The 24,110-nt window shown below is 45.5% G+C and overlaps 1 protein-coding gene across 1 annotated transcript in view; it reads left to right on the top strand.

The window, feature by feature from the left end:
* The first annotated feature begins 8,240 nt into the window (after window positions 1-8,240).
* LOC149308656 (muscleblind-like protein 3) overlaps window positions 8,241-24,110 on the top strand; it is an 86,147-nt gene continuing 70,277 nt past the window's right edge. The window contains exon 1 of the mRNA XM_089536236.1: window positions 8,241-8,777. The gene's annotated coding sequence lies outside the window, so the exon portion shown is untranslated. The remainder of the gene's footprint in view (window positions 8,778-24,110) is intronic.

Here is a 24,110-nt window from a genome sequence, read left to right as displayed (position 1 = left end):
GGCCCAAAAAGTCACTATTGCGCAACGGATGTATTCTGCTGATAACAGCGGATGTGGAGTTCCAAGTTGCCCTGTGCTTTCCTTTGCCTGTTCTGGTTGAACACCCTGCTTTTTGATTGTGGTTGTGCATCCTATATTTTCCATTGTGCTTTTGCCTCCTACGCTCTGCACTGTGATCACACATTGCATCCCATACTTTGCATCCTGGCTGTGTACCATGTGTGGTGCATTGTGAAATGGCACTGAAAATCACTGAAGTCTGTTGTGCAATGTTGCTATTCTGCATAGTACATGGTGTTGCATACTGCAGCCATGGTGTTTGTCCTCATGCAAATATTGGCACTACGCTAAGGCGAGGGCCAGAGTGGTTTAGTGGTTTAAGTGTTGGACTAGGACTCTGGTTGACCAGAGTTTGAATCCTGGCTTGGCCATGTAAACCCACTGAGTGCCCTTGGGCATGTCACACTCTCTCAGCCTCAGGGGAAGGCTAAGGCAAACCACCTCTGAACAAATCTTGCCAAGAACACCTCATATTAGGGTCACAATAAGGCAGAAACAACATGAACACGCACAACAGCAACAACAACCCACCCACCCCAACATGTCCATTTACTCATTGGTGATGAAGCAGACAAGTGTCCAGCTACATGTTCCTATAGCTGGATGTGCAGCAATGCCATCATTGTCTGGACCCCTATATCAGAGGACTATAACTACAGGATGGATGCTGCCCCACCATCCCCACTGTCTCATAAACTGAAGTTTGGGGATGGCTACAGCAGCTAAATGGTGGGTTTGAAGAGTACAGAACTACATGTTACACTTTCCAATCCGGGATCTGGGCCCAGGTGTGCCATCCCAATGCAAATCACTGCCTTACTGCCCATCCTTTCGGAGGCCTCCCCACATCAAAGGAATGTGTTCGCCACAGCCAGTGGGAAGTTTCGACCCAGAGTGGGTGGCAGTGTCGCCCTGTGGGCATTACATCACCCACACCATCAACTATCCCTGCTTTTCCCAAGACACCTTGTCTGCCTGTCTCTCTCTGTCTCCCTCCCTCCCTTTCTCCCTTCCGTTGTAATCGTGTCTTGTGCCATCCTTGTGACTTCATTCCAGAAGACATTAGAGTTGATGCTAAAACTCCAGCTGATGTCAACCAATTACGTTTTTCCTACAATGAATTTCATTAAGGCGTCCCTTTTCGCTGAGAAAAATTCCCCAACTTAATGGATAACTTAAGCGATTTTAACATACCACATATACATTATACTCAACTATAGGTGAAAAGAATAGTGTATTTTTATTTTCGGTTTTTGCACATTTGCAGTTTTTGCATATTTGTGGGGGTCTTCACTCGTAACCCCAGTGAATGTGGGGGGAGCACTGTGTAAGAGTTAAAGTACACTACTTACATTGACCCATGGATATGTCGGCTCCAATTTCTTGGGTCAATTTTTTGACTAAAATTTCTAGATTTATACATGAGTACCTACAGCAACCAGCCTCTGTTTCTGGATGAACCAAAACAGAACCTCTGCATCCAAACTGTGCCAAGGTTTTCCTCTTAACAAAGAGGACCATGGTTGGTTTTCAAGAAGAGCCATATAATGTCCACATATTTGGTTCCTGCCGGGTGTGACTATCCCACTGTTCTCACCAAGAACAGGACTGCAGTAAAAATAGCTTGGTTCCTGCATCCCTCCTCGGGGCATCGCAAGCTCAGTCCCAGGCCTCACCTCTGACTCCTTGCCTTGTGGCTGCTTTCCCAACCAGCTCAACCGGTTGAAGGAGGGCAGGCAAGAAGACCGACTCTGCCTTCCGAACAAGGCAGGAAAAAATCACTGCAAAACTACACTAGCCAGCCGTCTCCTTCTAGGAGAAGCTCAGTATTAAGCACTGACTCAAACGGAAGGAATCTGAAGAAGTGGATTCTGCAAGAAATGTGCTTGACATGTATTGATTCTACTACAACAGATTGTGGTCTGGAAACCACCAAGCCCTATGAGGAGCAACTTAGGGAGCTGCATATGTTTTATCCTGGAGAAGAGACAGTTAAGAGGTGATATAATGGCCCTGTTTAAACATTTGAAGGGATGTCATATTAAGGATGGAGCAAGCTTGTTTTCTGCTCCTCCAGTGAATAAGGCGCAGAGCAATGGATGCAAGTTGCAGGAAAAGAGATTCCATCTAAACATTAGGAAGAGCTTCTTGATGGCAAGAGCTGTTCAACGGTGGAAGACAATGCTGCCTTGGAGAATGTGGCAGAGTCTCCCTTCTTCGGAGGTCTTTAAACAGAGGCTGGATGGCCATCTGTCAATGGGGATGCTTTGATTGTGAGTTCCTGCATGGCAGAAGGGGGGCTGGACTGCATGGCCCCTGGAGGTCTCTTCCAACTCTATCATTCTAGGATTCTATAAAGTGGCATATGCTGCTGCCTCAGAGAACAGCCACATCTTGATTAAATGCAGGCCTGAGACTAACAAAAACTTGCAATGTGTATTTTGTGCATTTTAGTTGGTCCAAGAAAGGCATCACTATTTTGTGGACTTCGGATGTTATTGTACAGAAATATACGGTTTGCTGTTATCTCCAATTTTCACTAATTGCAAGTCTGGGAACATTTTCCATGTGAATACTGGGGCCGTACTGTATTTTTAAAATCATATATTTACACTCACATATATAAATACATGCACATGTGCACACATATATAGGTAGGCTGCTGCAGAGGTTAGAATTCTCTTTCTTTCTCCCAAAGGGCCAAAGCTTCCCCACCAGAGTCACCAAGTTCCTGGGACAGCCTCCCATGGCAATTCAGCATCTAGTGGAGACTGGCCTGGGAATGAAGAAGCGTCTGGCTATGTTCTCATAGCCAGACGCAAACCACTGATATCATCTGCCATGGCTTCCAAAGGTCCTCAGCAGATCTGGGCAGAAAATGTCCTCCAGCATTCTCTGAAGGTGCCAGCCACTGGTACTGATGAAATGTCAGGAATAAACTCTTCTGGAACATGGTCACATAGCCCGAAAAACCCACAAAAAACTATGGATGCCAGCCATGAATGCCTTTTTCCTCCAGCTGTGTCTGACTATGGAGACATGCCCAGACACTTCTCCCAATGCTCCAGCTCTCTACCAGCCATAGCATGGCCATGTGGTGGAGGACTATTACAGTCCTGGGATTAGTGATGGGACAGCCATGGCACAGTCCTCCATGCAAATCTTTTGTGCCATGTCTGACCAATGCAGGATCCCAGATAAGTAGTCTTCAGTGTCTAAATGTATTTGTTCACTGTGAGTGTCTGTTATTATACCTCCACTGCAAGGTTTCATTTCACCCTCCCTTCCTCTCTGCATGCGCACAAAAGAGGATAATGAATAAATGCCACACTCCTTGGATCTGCATCGCCCCATGTCTTTGCCCTCCTTGACTTGAGGCATGGTTTCTCTGAGAACTAATGAAGGGTTTGGGTGTTTTAATTTGTTTTCTCAGATTAGATTCTGGAAATAACCTAAATTATTCTAATAGGCAGTGAAATCCCCGTGGAGGCTCTAGATAAAATGAAGTTAACATAAGAAGAGGAGGGGAAAGAGGCCACAGATGCCTTTGTAAGACTTTTCTTTTCTGGTTGACAAAGTAACCCTTGGAATGCTGCATTGTTGGGGAAAAAAGTTATGCACACAGTGCCATTGTCCATGTAGATATGCATCCAGGTGTAAATACACCTTTGGATATGTGTAAAGTTATGCACCTTTGCTCTTGGAGGGCTCTCATCCATAGGGCTTCCATAACTCCAAGATGATTTGATGGCAAATGACACAATGTGGACAAATGTCCTGATGGCTTACCATAGGCCAGCGGCCAGTGGTTTATGGACCTCCATATGGACCACTTTGAGTTTCAGCATGGAATTACAAAGAGTTATATGTGTTTTATATGTTGCTTGCCTTGGGCTGTGGAAGGATTTTTCTTTGGAAGTTGCCTTTTGATGCTCCTAAACAGCCCTGGAAGCTCTCCTGATGACAGACAGCAGGTAGGTATTTTAAATGCATTGCATGAACTAAGGAAACATTGCCTTTTTGACCCTGTTTGGTACTTTGCAGAATAGAGGATCTGAGCTTTCATAGACCCCCTCCACCTGTGCAACTCTGGATTCAGGATGCATTCAGGCAGCGTTGAGAACCAAATCCCAGGCGAGTGCTGTGTTTACCTCTGAATAAAAAGACGGTTGCATATAATTACAAGGGTTCAGCTCGCTCTGGGGAGATGCAACTGGGAATGCAAGCCATGTTGCAAGGCCGGGCCAAAGTGTTATCAGCAGAAGGGCCCAAGGAAACCAAGGCTGCATGTTGATACACCACAAGCCTTGAACACTTGGGGTTGCCATGCTGCCAGAGAGGGAACGCTGGGCCAAAGATGTCGGATGAACTGATGCCCTGGTTGCATCATCCACTGTCCTGGGATATAAACAAGCCCTGTTTACCAGAGCCAGCATTTGCGGCTCAGTCTTTCATGCAAAATGCTTCTGCATTAGCTGTAGGATTTTCCATCCCACAGACAGTCTGTATATTCCTTGTGAAAGGAGATGTAGGTAACTGTGGGTTTGGTAATAGGGACTATACATCTCTCCCTCAGGCATGGTAAATCAGGCTTCTGTGGATGATGAGTAAGCTGGTAGAAAGCAAAGATATAGCCATGTTAGTCTGTAGAATCAGTGTGTAGAGAGATCTTGTAGCACCTCTGAGACTCACTGAAAGGAAGAAGTTGGTGGCATGAGCTTTCCTAGACTAAAGTCTACTTCACCAAATTCACCTGAGGAAGTAGACTTTAGTCTATGAAAGCTCATGCTGCCAACTTCTTCCTTTCAGTGAGTCTTTAAGGTGCTGCAAGATCTCTGTGTATTGCTGTGATTTTAAAGGATAGAAGTTGCTAGTCAGGCTTCAACAACCAAGGACACACACATACACACATCTAATAAAAGCATTTGAAAGTTATTCACTCCACTCCATGAAGCTGGTGGGCTAGCCCTTGTATCATTCTCAAAACCATAGCCCCTACCTATGGTTACATTTTCTGCTTTCTCAGGGCGGCTTTCCTTTGTTGTGTTAACCACCATCCTTGGTGATAACAAAGTCCTTGCAGCCGTTCCAACTGCAAAGGGAAAAAACACTCCCCCACATTCTTGGACCAGGCCCAGTGATTCCAAGCTCTCTCTCAAGCCGCCTTGCCCTCTGCAGTTAAACCATTTGTTTTAAACATGTAAAATACACTCGGCCCTCTTATCCACAGATTTTTTAAATCAAGCATCCCTGGTTTGAAAATTTTCCCAAGAAGTATAAATTCCAAATAGCAAACCTTGATTTTCCATTTTATATAAGGGACACCCTTATATTGCTCTGCCATTATATTTAATGGGATTTGAGCATTCATGGATTTTGGTATCCACAGGGGATCCTGGAACCAAACCCCAGAGGATAACAAGGACCCAGTGGAGTTTAATTCTGCTTTAAAGTTGGCTTGGGGGGATGTAGATTTTAACTACATTGTAATCTACTTCTGTGGCATAGCGATTTGAGTGTTGGACTATGACTAGAGACCAGGGTTCGATTCCCAGCTCGGCCATGAAACCCATTGGGTGATGTTGCACAAGTCACATGCCTCAGGAAAAGGCAATGGCAAATCTCCTCTGAACCAATCTTGCCAAGAAAACCCTAGGATAGGTTTTACCTTGGGGTCCCCATAAGTTGGAAATGACTTGAAGGCACACAACAACAACATTGGGTGGCATACCCAGTTACACAATGTTGGAATTCATTCATGAGGTGTCCTTGCACAACTCCTGTGTAACACCATGAGCATAAAGTTACACTCTGTCTCCTGGGTGTGTGAGATCTTGGCTATGAACAGGTTCATCCATGAGTCCCCTGCAATATAACGCATCCTCTGATCTGTAGAACATGCTGCAGGAGTCGGGGGCCATTAAATGCACAAAATAGGTCATGCCAGGGGAGGAGAGCATTGATTCTCCACAGGCCAATGCCACATTGATCAGAAAAAGCCCAGTTAAATGGTTGAATCTCACAAGACACAACAAGGTTTAACTCTTGAGAAGGTGTATGGAGGAAGAGCTAGTGTGGCCGAAGGGGTTCGAGTGTTGGACTATGACTAGGTTTAGACATCTTGGATCCTGCATCGGTCAAAAGGCAGGATATAAATCAAACAAACCACTTTAACAGCAGTTAAAGTGGTGTCAAACTGCCTTATTTCTGCAATATAGATTAGACCTTAGTCTTCTTCTGATTATTATTATTATTATTATTATTATTATTATTATTATATTCAGTGTCTGCAGGAAGGTTTTGAATAGGAAGGCTTGCATTCTCCCAGCCTTTGCAATCCATTTGAGATGTTTCCCCATCCTCTTCCAAGGCCTGCTTCAACCAAAATGCAACATTTTACATTTTATTATTATTCTGCAATTCAGTGCAAAAGCCACCTGTCCTTCTTTGGGGGGAAAAAACCCAGAACCCGGGGAGCACAGCTGCCGCACCATCTCCTAGGCCTGTCGGATTTAACTGAGCCATTATGGCAGCATTCTTCACTTGGAAAAAGCAAATCCAATGCTGCCTGAAAACAGCAAAGAGCTGCAATCCGCTAATGTGCCATGCGCGCAAAGAGAGACCAGCTGTCCCTGGAACTGGCTGTCCTGGCGCGACCCCTGCCAACCCGGGGCAGGAATGCCTAGCGGTGACTAAATGCTACGAAATTGGCTGTGCCAACAAAGACATAATCTCATTATCTTCCATCCCAATAGTAGTGTCTACTAGCATTTCCCCTGCCTTTTCTTTCTCCCCCCGGTTGCAAATTACTGTTGAGTTTGCCGCACAACTTCCAGTCTTACAGTTAGGGAATCTATTAATTCTGCAAGGTCTGGACTCTTTTGAGGTTAGTTTCACGGATTCCTTTGTGATCTTGACTGGCAGGTGTCAGTCACCGCAGGGAGTAAAAGCAGTCCCTTTTGCAACAGCGTACAATTGCACGGGAAACCTGCGAACGTAAGATGACATGAAACCCATCTGCAGAGTTATAGGGATTTATCATTGTAGCGGCCATGGCTCCATCCATGGAGAGGCGCATAGATAAGTCTGCCCCCACAAAGGATACATAGGCAGAAACACAGGTTGGTTTGTTTTGAAAAATTGCAAGTAGAGACAAGGAGGAGGTCAAGTTTAATAGTTTCGATGCTTTTTAAGAAATACAAATATAGGTTAGGAGGAAACCAAGTGCAACAGTTTCTATGCTGTTTAAAAAGTTGCAAATACAGGTTAGGAATAGATCAAGTGCAACTGTTTCTACTCTTTTTAAAAAGTTGCCAATCCAGGCTCAGTGGAAACAAAGTGCAAGAGTTGGAAGATCAGTGAATTGATCAACGAAGATCAACGTTGTTGGGTTCGTTTTTTAAACTTTTTCTCATGGGAACAATAGTCTCCAGTCTTGACCGAGTCTCCATTTCATTGACTCAGAGGTTTAAATGCATTGTGACACATTGTAATTGACCACTTTCATTCTGGAAACAGAATTAATTCTGGGTGGGCAATGCTTTCATTTTGTTCCCCCAAATTCGAATGCACACAAGAGGAGGCGGAAGGAGGGTTTACTCAATGTGTGGAGAGATCTTGCAGCACCTTTAAGAGTGACTGAAAGAAAGCAGTTGGCAGCAGGAGCTTTCCTAGGTTTCAGTCTCCTTCCTCGGGTGCATTTGGGGGCAGAGCAATTTGGATGAGATAGTAATAGCAAGTCCATTGCTACCCCGCTTCTCAGTGCCCTTAAGCACTCCCTAAGGCGGTTTACAAAAGTGTCAGGTCATTGCCCCCAACAGGAGGGGGCCTCTTTTTAGCGACCTGGGGAGGATAGGTGCCAGGCAGAGAGAGAGGGGCAGTTGCCCAAGCCTTACCCAACCTTCCCAGGTCCTTGCAATCCTGCAGTTGCAGGGCACTGAGCTGCTCCCTCTCTCCCTTGCAAGCTTTGCAGCCTGGCTGCAATGCACTCAGCTGCTGCTGCGCGCGGCGAGGCGGGAACAGCCCCTCCGTCCCCTCCCTCCGCGGGCCCGGGGTTGCTATGGCAACGGCTGCTCCGGGCACCGGCCTCTCCCCCTCACTCCCTCCTCTCCCCAGCCTTCCTCTGCATCGCAGGCGGAGCGTACCATCTGCAGCCAAAGCAGAGGGAGGGAAGGAGGGAAGGGAGGAAAGGAGGAGGAGGAGAAAGAGAGCAAGCAGCCTGGTGGCCAGGAGCAGAGAAAGAAGAGGGAGAGGAGGAAGGGGGACACGCTGCCACCCGCTTTTTTGGTTTTGCAGCTGCTGCTTTTGCAAAACCTGGGGGGGCAGGATTGCTCCCCCTTTGCAAAACAACAACAACAACAACAACAACAATAAATCCAACTAGGAAGGGAACGAAAGGGGCCTTCTTCTTCTCCCTCTCCCCCCTCTCCCCCCAGCCATGATTGCCCCCCTCTGGAGCTTTGCAGCTTGGCTTTGCTGCTAGATCTCATGGTGTTGGGCTCCTCTGCCTCCCCTTCCCTCCTTTCCTTCCTTCCTTCCTTTCCTTCCTCCTTTCCCTCCCTCCCTCCCTCCCCCTTTTTTGGGGGGGTTGTTTTAAGATGGCGGTCTGCCTGAGCCCCCCATGCTGAGGAAGGACGAGCTGCTCTGGTGCCGGAGCCAGAGGAGGCCCCCATGGGCCCCGGGAGAGCAGCAGCGGAGGCCCGGAGGAGAAGCCCAAGGTAAGCAGGAGCCCAGGCTGCCTTTGCTCAGCCAGGAGGAGGAGGAGGAGGAGGAGGAAGGTGCACATGCAGAAGGCCAAGGGAGGACTGCAGAAGGCAATAGGAGAAAAGCAGAATGTCAGATGAGAAATGGACAACGAGACATGAAGGAGAGCCATCAATGCAGAAGGAGGAATGCAAAAGGACAGGAGCCAGAGGCTGGCTGCTCTTTCCATTGCAATGGCTCTGGAAAGAAACCCCACTCCAGTGTCCTTTTGCCTTGGCTTTCGAGGAAGGAGGGAAGGCCTCCCCACTTGCTGCCCCCCTCCTCCTCCTCCTTTCCCGGCTGGAGAGCCATTTTGACCTCCATTCTTCCCCCTTTCCCACCCCCCCTTTTTTTAATGGAGGCGGACGTGAAAGAGGACTGCCCCGGGGGAGGGAAACCGGGGTTGCAGGAAAGTGCTTTTGCCTTGGAAGAAGTTGCATTGAAGACATCGCCCTCATTGCAGCCATAGGGGCAAAAATAAGGGCAGAGAATGGCAATATTGAACAGCAGCAGCAGTAACATTTATAGTATTATTATTATTATTATTATTATTACATTAGTCAGCCCTTTGCGTATATTTGAGGGTTGCAATAGCAACAACCAACCTTTGCTATGTCTGTTTGAAGTCTGATGATGGGGATGATACCCCCCAAAATGGGCTCAGCCTGGAAGGGAGGATGGCTGTGGTTCGCAGGTGAAGTTTCTTGGCATTGGGGGGGGGGGATGTTTTCCAGTCTTTGGAGGGGTTTTTATTTGGGGGTGAAATCTATGGAAAGAATATGAGAGCGTTGGAAATGTGTGTTCTCTGGACTTTGAAGGGTTTTGAAGCCCAAGAGTTGGTTGGAGGGGCTTTGCCTTGCAAACCCTTCCTTGGGCCAGTTGCAATCAGGGACGTAGCTAGGATTTTAGGAAGGGGGGGGGGGGTCCAGACTAAGTGCCACCATTATAATGGGGCTTGAGTGCGGCGGCGCAGCAGCACACACCATTCATTTTTCTAATGGAAGGGGGGGTCCGGACCCCCAGAACCCCCCCCCCCTTGGCTACGTCCCTGTTGCAATGGAGAGCTGGAGGCCACAAATGAATGGGGGAAATTGGGGTCTTTTTTGGGGGGGGGATAGTTCAGGATGGCTTCCCCTCCCCTTCTTGGTGCATGCTTCATACTTGCCCCCATTCCCCCCCCCCCATTTTCTTTCAATGTCTATCTCTATATATCTTTCTTTGGTGATTGCAAAGGAGTTGTTGGAAAGCTTCAGGGCCCCAGCTGTCGCCTACCTGGCAGCCAGGTGTGTGTGTGTGTATATATATATATATATATATATCGAGAGAGTATGTGTGTGTGTATATACACACCTGGCTGCCAGGTAGATGACAACTCAGACCCTGAAGCTTTCCAACAACTCCTTTGCAACTGAATGCAAAGCTGATTGGAAAGCTTCAGGGCCTGAGTTGTCGTCTACCTGGCAGTCAGATTTTTACACACACACACACACACACACACACACACACACACATGTGTGTGTGTGCGCGTGTGCATGTATGTATGTGATCCCTCCCTCTATCTGTCTACCTATTAATCTATTTCTCTGCCTCCTCCTGCCCCTTCTATAATCTATCTATATCCATCTATCTATCTATCTATCTATCTATCTATCTATCTATCTATCTATCATCTCTCCCCTCTATATATATATATCTTTATATCTATATACATATACTGTATATCCATCCATCCCTTCTCTCTCTCTCTCTCCCCCTCCCTATCTATCTTTCTCTATATATCCCTCCCTCCCTATCTCTCTCTCTTTCTCTCTCCATATATATCTATATCTTTGTCTCTCTCTCCCTCATTCTCTCCCCCTCTGTCTGTCTGTCTGTCTGTCTGTCTGTCTATCTATCTATCTATCTATCTATCTATCTATCTATCTATCTATCATCTCTGTCTGTCTGTCTGTCTGATTGTCTGTGTGTCCCATAGCTCCACCAACCCCCTCCAAAACGGTGCATTACCTGACCCCTGTAGAGGGAGAAAGTCTTCTTTTTTGGAGGGGTGGGGTGGGGGTTTTAGAGCAAGATCTCTCTCTCTCTCTCTCTTGGCCCCAGCAGCCCACCTGCCAAACACAACATGCGCATTGAGGGGCTCCTGCCAGCGCCGCACTCTACTCTGCCTGGAAACAAAGAGAAGCTGGGCCAGACCAAGTCCCCAAGTTCCCCATTCCTAGCATGCATCCACACTGCAGAAATAACCTGCTTTGACACCACTTTAACAGCCATGGCTCCATGCAAAGGAAATCTGGGGAGTGCGGTTGGTTGCGGCACCTCTGGGAGGGCCAACCTCTCCTGGGGTTTTCTTGGCAAGTTTCTTCAAAGGGGGGTTGCTGTGGCCATCCTCTGAGGCTGAGAGAGTGTGACTTCTTAACCAAAGTCACACAGTGGGTTTCCATGGCCCAGACGGGATTCAAACCCTGGCATCCCAGGCTCCTGGGCCAGTGCTCAAACCACTGCCTCATGCTGACTCTCATTTGTTGTTGTGTGCCTTCAAGTCATTGGGAAACCCGATCATTCCCAGAATTGCATAGCCTTTAGCCATGGCAGTTAAAGCGGCATCCAACCGGGTTAATTTTGCCATGCTGATGCAGCCTACGTCCCTCTCTTTTAGGCACATGAGTTTAACCTGGTCAGTTGCTGAGCCATCTTTTCTTTAGCTCCCTTCAGTGTCTTGAGAGGTTCCTTCCTTGTTTGCAAAGCAGTGCATTTATTTCAAAACAATGGGCCCAAACTGAGTTTGTTTTTCTTTGAAAAGGAGAGGAGAAAGTCTGTTTGTGTTGTGAATTGTGGCACTTTCTTTCTCCTTGCCCTCCATTTCTCAACTCTTTCATCTCCGTCATGGGTGGCCAAAGAGGGGTCCGAAGCGTGTTTTCTATGGCCCTCAGAGTGGCCAGAGGAAGAATTATAGGACTTTATCCCATGCGGACAACTGGACCTATAAACGGTGATTGTCCCATCAAAACTATGCATTTGTGATTAAGATTTTCACATGACATCAGGATTCAAGTGCCATCATCCTGGGAATATCCTGTCAAAATCACACAGTAAAGGTTTTCACATGATGTTGTGATGAAAAGCAATGAAAGCTTTGTCACTGTTTATTGCCTGGTTATTCCCAGGAGAATGGCTCTCCTATTGCGCTGTGTGTGAAAATGTTAATTGCATTTTAATCGCAATCGTGCGATTTTTACAGGATGATCACCATTTAAATGACAAGTTTCTTCCCATTTGATAAAGTCATATAATCTGAGAGTTGGAGGGACCACAAGGGTCATTTTATCCAACTCCTCTTCCATGCAGGAATACACAAATAAAGTGCTCCAGAGGAAGCATTTTTCTGGCTGAATCTCCATCTGCAACAACTGAAGCAGACTTGTGTAAATCAGGTCTAAAACACCCTGCAGAGGCTGCTTTAACTGCCCTGGCTCCATGCTAGGGAATCCTGGGAATTGTAGTTTTTTGTGGCTGTGAAATAGAGGCAGAAATGTTTGCCAGTTAGGATCAAGAGCCGGAAGGACTGCCTTCACTCTTGCTTGGCTTTGTAGTTGTGTCAGGCACACACACACACAAGCACACACATATATCTTGCCTTTGGAAGGAGGCTCTGTGAAATAGAGGCAGCAACGTTTGCCAGTTAGGATCAAGGGCAAGAAAGACTGCCCTCACTCTTGCTTGGCTTTGTAGTTGTGTCAGGCACACACACAAACACACATGCATCTGGCCATTTGGAGGAGGCTCTGTGATACAGAGGCAGAAATGTTTGCCAGAGATGCAGTGGTTAAATGCCGGTGCTGCAGCCACAAGGTTGCGAGTTCGATCCTGGTGGGCTCCAAGGCTGACTCAGCCTTCTCTCCTTTCGTCGGTCAGTAAAATGAGTCCCTGGCTTGTTTGAGGCAATTGGCTTGCAGATTGTAAACCGCTGAGAAAGTGCTGAGTTCACTGTGAAATGGTATGGAAATGTAAATGCTATGGCTAGTAAGGATCAAGGGCAAGAAGGACTGCCCTCACTCTCACTTGGCTTACTGCCCTCACTCCAGCTTGACTTTGCAGTTGTTTTCTGGCAGGCCAAATGCAACCGCCTGCATGGTGATATCAGTGGCAGCGTGTTTGAAAGTAAAAGTTTGGACAGCCCCGGCATGAACTTGCTGCCCTCCGCATCACGTGGAAGTTCAGCTGAGTTCTCTTTTCTCGTCTATAGGGCTCCTGAAAACTGCAGATCTTAGCAATTGCACTGGTGTTATTTTTCTCCTGAGTCGGGTGTTGCTGAGGGCCAGCACTGCAGCTTCCCAGGGGCAGAGAATGCCCGACGACAGCAATGCTGCCTGATGGTGCAGACCAGGGCAGACAAAACTCTAGCTCTCCCTCTCCTTGAGCTGTCCTTTGGCTCTGCGGTTTGGCATTTGGGGCTCCAGCGGCTGGGATGAACAGACGGCCACCCGCCGCATTACATCCAGACAGGCTGCAAAGATGCAGATGCCAGAGCCTGAGTTGGCAAGAGCCAAACGGTGTTGCAGGAGTACCTTCCATATGCCTTCCAGACCTGGAGAAGGTCTTGATCTGTAGAAACATTCTTTACATTTTATGTTCCCCCTCTTGGAAGGGATGACATTTCTGTTTTCCCCAGTGTTGGCTGTAATGATTCTTCTGATGCGCCCAAGGGCCACACATGGCATGGAGATTTGTTTGTTTGTTTATGCCACCTTTCCCCTCAAAAAAGGGACCTAAGGTGGCTCACAAGATAAAGACACTTTAAAAAGATTTTTTAAAAAATCAAAATAACCTAGTTAAAACAGTATAAAATTAAGATTAAAAACATACAAAAGTTTAAAAACATGATCTTAGATTATTATAGGGCTGCAACTCAAAATGAACCACCAGGAACTATAGACTGTCTTACGTTACATAATTATTGTGTTTTGATCCCCCTTCTAATGGCCATGTCTCCATCCAAGAGAACCCTGAGATTTATAGTTTCCTGGGATTTATGGTTTCATGAAGTATTTAGACTTCTCTTCCCAAGAGCCAGTGTGGTGTCGTGGTTTGAGCATTGGACTAGGACTTTGGGAGGCCAGGATTTGGATCCATGCTCCGCCATAGAAACCCACTGTGTGATCCATGCTCTGCCATGGAAACCCATTGTATGACCTCACACAATCTCTGCCTCAAAGGAAGGCAAAGGTGGCAAACCCACTCTACAGAAACTTGGCAAGGAAACTCCATGGGATTGCCTTAAATCAGAAATGACTTGAAGACAACAACAGCAAGAAGCTTGGGAACGTTAGTGCCTCACCAGACTACAAATCCCAGGAATCTGTAAGATGCAGCCGTGGCATTTAAAGTGGTATCAAACAGCTACCCTTGAGCAGCATGCAAGGGGTCACTGCCCGGAGAACCAGGTTTATTTTCAAACTACCAAGACTGTCTAAAAACTGGAGGAAAGAAATACAAAAGTTATGTTGCAAATCAGGATTTGACTAAGCATAATAGTAAAATGCGATTCTCCAGCGCCTGTTTTGGATTCTGTGCAGCTCCCAATTTGGGAATAAATGGCTTTTCAGTGTTGGCAATTAACCTTTCTGAAGCTTGCACTTTTTGCTGTGCGGTGTGTTTGCTTCTCTCTTCTTCATGCTGGCGCATAGCAAACAACATTCTGCCCTTTCTCTTGCTTCAGCCCCGTTCACTTCCGAATCAATTGCTCAAGATATTTGCAAGGGCAGGCTGATCTTTCCATAGCAGAGGATGGTAAGTCCCAGCATTCCTTGGTGACCCATGCTTGTGCTGCTTGGGGACTGCTGGAAACCATAGCTTGAAAACATAGTGCCACATTTGGAGTTACTACTTCAGAAAAACTTGGGTTTAATGCTGTGTTTCTCCAGGAGACGAGGTTGCCATGGCTTGCCTTTTAGGCTGAGAGAGTGGGTCGGTAGGATTCCTCCAAAGGTCCAGGGTCCCAATCCCAGCTCAGCCATGGAAACCCATTGAATGACCCTGGGCAAGGCGCACTTTCTCAGCCTCAGAGGATAGCAATGGCAAACCACCTCTGAACATACCTTCTCAAGAAATCCCTGGCTGCTGCGAACAAGCTTCAAGACATATACGAACAAGTCTAGTTTAGGTTTTGGGGGGAAATGTTTCCTTCTACACCGATTAAGCAACTTTCTCCCTTGGATCTGCATGCAACATGACAACAGAATACAACCGTGTCTTTAGAAAACACATCTATCTATCTATCTATCTATCTATCTATCTATCTATCTAATTTGCACTCCGGCAGCAGAATAGAAGAGTTTCTCTTTTTAAAACAGTTTAAAATAAAATGCATCATGGTATTAAAAATTAACATACATGCCTTGCCAGATTAATGAAGACCCCTTGTTTCCTTAGTTTACAAGGCTATTAAGGCAGGTCTCTTCCAGCAGGCCTTTCCAGAGTAGGTTAGATCCATTAGATCCATTAGACTTGCCTCCCCCCTCTACTGATACCTCTATTGATACCGATACCAAAACTGATTGATACCATTGCCCCTGTACCCCCTCCTCTAGTAGAAGACTCATTTCTTGCGCTAATCTGCCCGAAATAAATATTATTATTAATGTTGTTATTATTATTATTTGTTTATTTACTTATTTTGTATCCCACTTTGCCTGCCAATATGCCCCCAAGTCCTTTTCCCCTTTCTTTTCTCTTCTGAGAACAGCACATGCTTCTTCTTGCCCATGGCGTCCGGCTGCTTCATGCGCAGCGTCTCTTCGGTGCCTAAACCAAGGCTCTCTGTGTGTATGTGTTTGTGTGTGTATTTGTTGTGTGTGTGTGCGAGAGAGATCTGATCTCTTGTCCAATGTCTTGCAGAAGGCCATAAGCTGTGTCAATAAGATCTCTGTTCACTTCTGAAAACAGCCTCATGATCAAGGGCTGTTTGGCAGCCGTCCGAAAAGAGGGCGTTCTCTTTCGCTCTCTTGCTTTCTCTCTCTCTCTCTCCTTTTTTAAAGGAGAACGAGTTGGGAGTTTTGGCCGTGCTCCTGGCAGGCGCGGCGGCCTTTTTTTTTATTTTATCCCCCCTTTGCTGACTGCTGCTTATTGTTCTTGGTGCGGCGGGACTATAAGACGAACCAAAACAACAACCAAACCAACAAAAAAACCCTGACAATCGCATAACCGCACCGCCCTGAACGCACCTTTTTGGAGACGGCGAGGGCCGTGACACAGCAAACATGGCCAGGAAAGAGGGTTCCTGACATGGAGACACTGACTTCTGAACAACGGCTGCTTTTACGGAGCACGGCCAGAGTTTAGATAGATGAGGTAGGAGCCTATGTTTGTCGTTTTTTCCTCTCTTGCATCCAGATTTTAGTGTGCAAGGCTGGTTTAAATCCAGACGTTCCTTTCTCTTTCTTACCCCTCCGTATCTCAAAACTGCAACAGCACTGCTTTATAAAATAGGTTGCAATATACCATATATACTCGACTACAAGTCGAGTGCATGTATAAGTCAAGAGTAGGATTCAGGGCCAAAATTATGGATTTTTATAGGACCCGTGGATAAGTCAAGGGTCAAACTTAGGGGCATGTGAGAAAGGATCTAAAGGACAAAGCAAGGAAAACAATGCCAAACAACTTGTAAATTCCAGCAGACATATAACTGTTTGTGCTCATATTAAAGTCTGGATGGATGAGAAAGTAGAGGAGGGTCAATGCTTCCAGGACATATTATGCTCTTGCTTTTCACCAGCGCATGGTTCCTTTTTTAAACAAGAGTTAAAGTACAGTACATACATTGATAAGTCGACTCAGGTTTTTCAGGGCATCTTTTTGACTAAAATTTCTAGACTTACACATGAGTATATATACAGTAAACTTTCTTGAAACAAATTGGTGTCCTTGCGTGGGCGAAAAGGTTCAGGGAAGCGTTGGGTACATCATGCACAAAATGGCATCTCCTCGTGCACAATGTTGCACATGGATGGAAGCTGATGCTTCAGTGCTGGGTCTGTACAGTTGCCTTCCACAATTCCAGATTTGGCACTGATTTTTTTTTTGGGTGTGTGTGTGTGGGGGCTCTTCTTCCTGCATTGAAAACCCCACTTTAACATCCTTCTCTGAAGTGACTCTGTCTCCCGAAACTGAAATCGCATTCCTCTTTGTGCCGGGCAGATTGGGGCTATTAAAAACAATTTTAAACACACACACACAATATAGTAGTTTCTGTTGAGTTGTTGAGGGCGGCGGCGGAAGAAAAAGCGAGCAGCAGCAGGAAATGTTGGGGTTTCACTCTTCTTGTTTTGAACACAAGAGCTTCATACCTTCTTCTCCTGGGTTTTTCTTTTTCCAGACTTCCTCTTCCTAATGTTTGGGTCAAACGTAGTTGTGTTTTTCCATGCAACGGCCCTTGTGAGTCTTAATTCTCTGTCAGGCAGGGGATGGATCTGACCCTTTGGTGTGGTGCGTTCCTTAGGGCTCTTGCAGATCGCCTCTGATCTGTGAAATCATTTGGAAAACAGAGGCCTTGCAAGTGAGATGGCTTGGATTTCATGCCCTCCCTCCTTCGCTTTAACACGCCCTTTGCTTGTAGATGGCAAAGATCCTGGTTGAGAGAGAGAGAGAGAGAGACGAGAACAATTTGTATTCAGAAGCTATGGAGGATCACATGGGTTTGGGGTGTGGACTTGGTGCAAGAATCTTTGATGATTCATTTTTAAATTACCGCTTCTCTTTTTTTTCTTCCTTTCCTTTTTTGCATTTAATGTTTTGCACAATTGCTCTTTTTTAAAACAAGGCTTTGCAGTATGGAAAAGGAGGAGGAAAGAATAGTGTGTCTGTGGAGGAAACATTGTGTCCAGTGCAGCTTCCGTTTGAATAAAGTCAGTTTAAATTTGCAACCTTTGGCAAAGCGACCGGAGAGATATAGTTCCACTCTTCGAAGGTGGACATGAAGTTCGAAATGCAATTTTGTGTTTTAGAAAAGCATAGATACAGTCCCAAACACATACAACTGGGTGGATTTTGCATCCTTCAGATGATGATGGTGGTGATGGTAATATTGGGCCTTTCCCCCACCCTAGGACTCAAGGCAGTTTGCAACAGGTTGAAAAAAATCCACCTGGTTAAAAGTCTACAAAATAAAAGATAAATCAATCAATCGGTGAAAACATAAATCATGCCTAAAAATTAAAATTAGAAATTAGAAACCTTGACATTGTGTTGTTGTTTGCCTTCAAGTTGTTTCCTAAGGTGAACCTATCGGGGTTTTTTTTCTTGGCATGGTTTATTCAGAGGAGGTTATTATTAAGTAAATAATAATAAAACTTTTATTTATACCCCACCTCTCTGTTGGTGACAATCGAGGCGGATTACAAGTTAAAACTTATTTACAATCCCATATCCCCAATTGCAACCGTCTGAGGCTGAGAGTCTGTGACTTGTCCAATGGGTTTCATGGCCGAGCAGGGATTCAAATTCCTGGCCTCTGAAGTCGTAGTCCATAACTGAAACTACTACACCATGCTGGCTGTCTCTTTATTGTGATATATGGAATTAAAGGTTCCTTTTGGCTAGTTGTCTATTTATTGCGGGAATTTTGGCCCTCGTGCGACAGCAAACATTGGCCAGGCATCAGGTGCGCTGTTCCTTTGGAAGCCAGAAAATTGTGATTCGCACATTCTTGGCCACATAAAAGGGAGGCGTGTAATTAGCAAGGGTTCTGGCCCTTCCCTTTGGATATTAAGGCGGATCAAATGCTTTGTAAGGAATCGAAATTGTTCTCTCTGGTGAGCACAAATTAGATTCGGCTCCTCATTCTCCGCGTGGCGCTGAGCTTTTTAGATTACCGAGGTCCCCATCATGGGGCCTGATGTTTAACAAAGACGTGTGAGGAGGAGAGGAATTTAACATGAACACAGACAGTGGCATGCGTCTATCCGAGCGATATTTTAATCTCCTTTGTTCAAATCCCGGAAGACAGTGGTTTTTGGAGGCTGCATCTTCTGCAAAGCTTGTCCAGCCCAGACCCTATTATGCGTCACAGAGTTAAGAACACCAGAAAAGTGTTTGCTAACTCATGTCAAGGTAGACTCTGCCGGTGCAGCATTACAGGCTGAGCATCTTTTATCCAAAATGACTGTAGCCTAAAGTGGTTTAGATTTTGGACTTTGTCAGATTTGGAAAGTTTGCATATACTGTCGCCCCTCCTTTTTCGTTGGGGATCCACTCCAAAAATGGACTTTCAGATACATTCAAACCCCATTGGCTTGAATATAGGCATGGGCGCATGGGGGTGCACAGGTATGCACCGGGGACACACACCCCATTCATTCTCCCTCCATTAGTCCCTAGTGCATAAGCAAAGGATGCGAGTCCAAAAACTGTGAGAACAGAGGGAGGACTGTACATAAAGAGACATCTTGGAACTGAAAATTCATTTATGTTTCATATACTGTCGGCCTTCCCATAGCCATGGATTATTTATCCATAGATTCAAACATCCACAGCTTGAAATATAAATATGAATTCCGAAAGCAAACCTTGTTTTTGCCATTTTGTATAAGGGACACAATTTTACTGTCCATTGTAATGGGACTTGAGCATCCCCGGATTTTGGTATCCACAAGAAGTACTGGAACCAAACCCCAGTAGATACCAAGGGCCCACTATACACATTATACACACAGCTAGAATGCAATTTTATACAGTATTCTTATTCTTTGTGCATGAAACAAAGTTTGTGTGCACTGAACCATTAGAAAACAAAGGTACAGCTATCTCTGCCAACCCCAGTGAATGTGGAAGGACCGCTGGGTTTTCTTTTATCGGCACTGTATCTGAATAGATGCAGCCAGATTCGTCTGAAGGAGAGCTGCGGAGGAAGAGCTAGCTGTGTTGAATAACTAGGGTTGTTGTTGTTTTTAAATCCCTTGAATGCATGCGTGTGAAAGAAGGGAAGGAAAGAAGGAAAGTGGAAGTGTGAGAGATGGAATCTTCTGACTCTAATTGGAAATCTGTGACCTCCTGGAGTAACCCTTCAAGCCCCATCTCTACAAATTGTCCTAGGCCAGGGTTTTTAGAGAGTAAATCTCCATTCGCCTACTGCAGTTTCATTCCCTCTTGCAACTGGGAAAAGAGCTTCCCACCCACCTGATCCCAGAGGAATGTCCACTCCTTACATCTCTATGCGGAAAGTTTTTGGAAACTTCCATGGGTGGAATATAGAGAGATGGAGAGGTAGCTGTTCTCTTCTCAGAATATGTTAGTCTGATGCTCTTTGCCTTCTTCTCTGGAGTTGAACGACACCTATATTTTCGGGAGTGGGAAGGTGAATGGCCCCTAGGAACTTGGAAATGCTGTTTTTCATTATTTATTTATTTATTTCAAGGATTTATGTCCCATCTTGACCGCACTCTGGTGTGGCTTGACCCCATGTGTCCTGGTTTTTGGCAATGAAATGTTGGAGGGTATGCCACTTGGGGATTCTGGGAGGTGTAGTCCAAAGAACAACACCCCCCAAATTTTGGATGTTAACAGGCTGAGCTTATCCAACATGTTTGGGACCAGAAGTGTTTTGTATTTTGGGGTTTTCAGATTTTGGAAGGTTTGCATAGGCATAATGAGATGTCTTGGAGACGTCTTGGAGGTGACGATGATGATGATGGTTTTCTTACGGTTTTACAAATTTACTATAGGACTGGCCGAGCAAGGAGGAGGACTTCTTTATAGGCTTTTAAACATGCATTTGATCCCAGACAGTGCCTGGACTGTCCTTTTGTTTGCCAATGTCTCAGCAGCTTATTTATTTTACTTTATTATATTTATTTATTGGATTCATATCCTGCTTTTCTCCCAAACTAAGGTTCAGCTTGCAGAGGGTAGAGTTGGGATGGTCATTAGACACACCCAGAGGGTACCAAAATTAAAAATGAATTGCAAATTAAAAATCCCTTCTGCTCCTAAATGTCCAGCCTTGCAAGGAATGAGTCACTGAAAACCATTCCAACTAGAAGCCGTCCATTTGCTGTGTTCTCATCCCTCTGGGACCTTTGCCTGCCTCTTTTCTTGGGATGCCTCCACTGTGTCTTGCTAAACGCTGAGCTGACATTTACTCCAGCGCTTTGGAATTTGGAGGCATAATGGAAAATTTCGTGCAAAGGGGCATAAGTCACACTGGAGGAGCAGTGCCCTCATTCCTGTTCTCCTTTTTGTGACTGCGCCCCTGGCCACACCTTTCCTTATATAGCTTCCATGCTTTGGCTTGAGGATATTCACTGAATGGTCTTAGGCGGCATATGCACTGCAGGAATAATGCAATTTGGCACTGCTTTAACTGCCATGGCTGCATCCTGTGGAATCCTGGGATTTGTAGTTTGTTGTGGCCCCAGAGCTTTCGGGCAGAGAAGGCTCATAAAACTACAGATCCCAGGATTCCATGACACTGAGTCATGGCAGTTAAAGCGGCGTCCAATTGCAATATTTCTGCAGTGTAGATGCACCCTAAGTTACACAACTTTCCATACCCTTAGCTATGTAGTACAAGTGACAAAAAACCATATTAGTGAATTGCGCAGAGGTGTAAAGAGGCACCGATAAAAGTCTCCTACACAGCAAACCCTTACCGGGAACGGACGTTATAGAACTGTCCAATTCTAATTCCTACAGATGTAAGTTCATTTATGAAAGCATTAATCCAACAGAATTCTGCTGTGGTGGTGGTGGTGGTGGTGGTTGTTGTTGTTGTTGTTGTTAGTAGTAGTAGTATTGAGACCTCCTTGGATGGCTGCTGAGTTTTGCACGAGACCTGGCGGACAGTTGGATGCGTCTAGTCTATTTGGTGCATTTATTGCAGGCAATTGCAAAGAAGGCTCTGCCCAAATTAGAGAGTCTGGCTTCCTTCTCGCTTCATCCGGTAATTATTTGCAAGTATTATTTTGCTGTGTGTGAAAACAGTTTTAATGCAATATGCCGCTTCCTATATATTTGTATGCATACATGCTGCTGTTTATCTCTTGCTTGATTAGCCAAGCAAACAGGGTTTGAAGGTGAGTTGCATCTCAACAGATCATCGCTGGCAGATGATATCAAATTAAAAATCCAGAAACAGGCACTAAATTAAACAAGGAAAGGGTCCGGTAGCATCTTAAGGCCACATGTTTAAGCCACAGTGATGTTGGTTCGTCTTTAAGGTGGCACACAGGACCAGATCTTGGAAAAATTCCTTTTTTAAAAAATGATTTTTCTCAGCTGTCTTCTCTAGCTGGGAAATGTCATCAAAAAGGAACTTTTCCAAGCTCTGCACAAGGTTCAGAGACTAACCTGGATGTGACTTTGGATATAAAGCAGCAGAAATGCAGGGAAAGCAAGGCTTAAGAGTTTTATTCTGCAATTTACTCGGAACAAATGGTATGTTTTTTTAAAATCCAAGTTAGCGGTGCTATACTCTGAGTTTGGTGCTGAATGGTCTGGACATTGTCCAGACTGTTCGTACTAGAATCGGGGACTGGACCCTATCCAGACCTCCTGCCAAGAGGGAGCCAATGTATTTAGCCCCTGAAGTCAGGAGACCAGGGTTTGAATCACAATTCAGCAGTGGGAATCCACTGGACCTTAAGCAAATAACATTGTCTCAGCCTCGGAGGAAGGTAATGATGAACCTCCTCTGAAGACGTATGGCCAAGAAAACGCGGCATGAACCAATATGATGTAGTGGTTTCATTGATGGACTAAGACCCTGGGAGACCAGGACTCGAACTCTCTACTCACCTTGGGCAAGTCACACTCTCTCAGCCCCAGTGGAAGGCCCTGGCAAGCCTCTTCTAAAAAATCCTGCCAAGAAAGCCTTAAGATAAGGTGCGCATAAGAGTCAATGCGAAGGCTCATTACAACAGTACACTCATCCCTCCCTATTTGCGGCTTTGATTATTCACGGATTTGATTAATATGTTCTCTCTAGGAATATCTAGGTCCCCCAGTGCAACTCTATGGTCAGCTATAAAGAAAGTTGCACTGAAAGACCTAGAGGTTCCTAGAGAGAATACTCTATTAGGCCTTTGTAGCTCCTCCAGCGCAGTTCTATGGTCAATGTCTGTCGGACGTTGACCACAGAGTTGCCCTGAAGGACCTGGAGATTCCTAGAGAGGACACTCTACTAAGCATTGGTAGCTCCAGCAGAACACTGTGGTCAATGTCTGTCAGATGTTGACCATAGAGTTGCAGTGGAGGACCTCGAGATCCCTAGAGAGGTGTCCTCTATGATAAAAACACGGTGTTTTTGTTATTTGTGGTTTTTCTATATTCACGGGGTCTTGTGCCCCTAACCCTAGCAAATATGGAGGGACAAATGTAATTGGTTTCCTGAGGTTACAAGAGAGAGTGAAGGCACAACAGGCTTTGAACAGGAGCTGTAGTGAGCTTTGGGGAGTTCAAACTGGAGCAAACTCATGGAAAAACCCGCAACCTCCACTTTGTGAAGTGGAACTCGTGCCGCCGCATTTTCTGCAGCAGAGCAAATGAGGTCTGGGTGACCTTGACAGCTGTAGAAGGCGGTTGGTTGCATAAGAATGAATTGTGTTTAATATACTGGAGAAATTGCACAGGAGCAGATACACTCCTCTTTGGCACCGAGATGTTATCATCCAGCCCCGTCTCTTTAATTTCCCCCCCTGCGGCTGTGGATTCCTCCCGTCTTGCTTTCATTGCGTGTCTCTGAATCCCACCTTCACTTTTGTTTTTCTGTTCCTTAATCCATAATTAGGATTTTAAAAAACCATTATCATGTATGTTGGTAGCACTTTTCTTAAGGCTTGCCCTTTGCACTTCTAAAACATTTGCAATTCTGGACTTATCCCCCCCCCCCCCCCCATGTACTAAGGTCTGTTCATGCGCATTCTTCATAGATAGGCCTATTGAGCTATGTGCGTTTCTTTCTTTATATTTGGAAAATGAAAAACACAACAGAAAAGGGATTTCCCACTTGTGGTCTCATCCCAAGAACAGGAAAGCTGAAGAGAGATGCATGTTTTTGTTAGCAGTCTTGCACAAATTAATTATACAGTATATATTCATATATAAGTCTAGAATTTTTGTTGTCAGAAATTTGACCCCAAAAAGATGGGTTGACTTATCCATGGGTCAATGTAAGTACAGTCAGCCCTCTTTATCCATGGGTTTTTTATCCACAGATTCAAGCATCCACTGATTGAAAATATTCCCAAAACATAGTAAATTCCAAATAGCAAACCTTGATTTTGCCATTTGATATAATGGATACCATTTTGCTATGC

This window comes from Sceloporus occidentalis, unplaced genomic scaffold, assembly GCF_023333645.1.
Source record: "Sceloporus occidentalis isolate IW3139 unplaced genomic scaffold, rSceOcc1.0.p SCAF_8, whole genome shotgun sequence".
NCBI lineage: Eukaryota > Metazoa > Chordata > Lepidosauria > Squamata > Phrynosomatidae > Sceloporus > Sceloporus occidentalis.
This window is presented reverse-complemented; position numbering and strand designations above follow the sequence as displayed.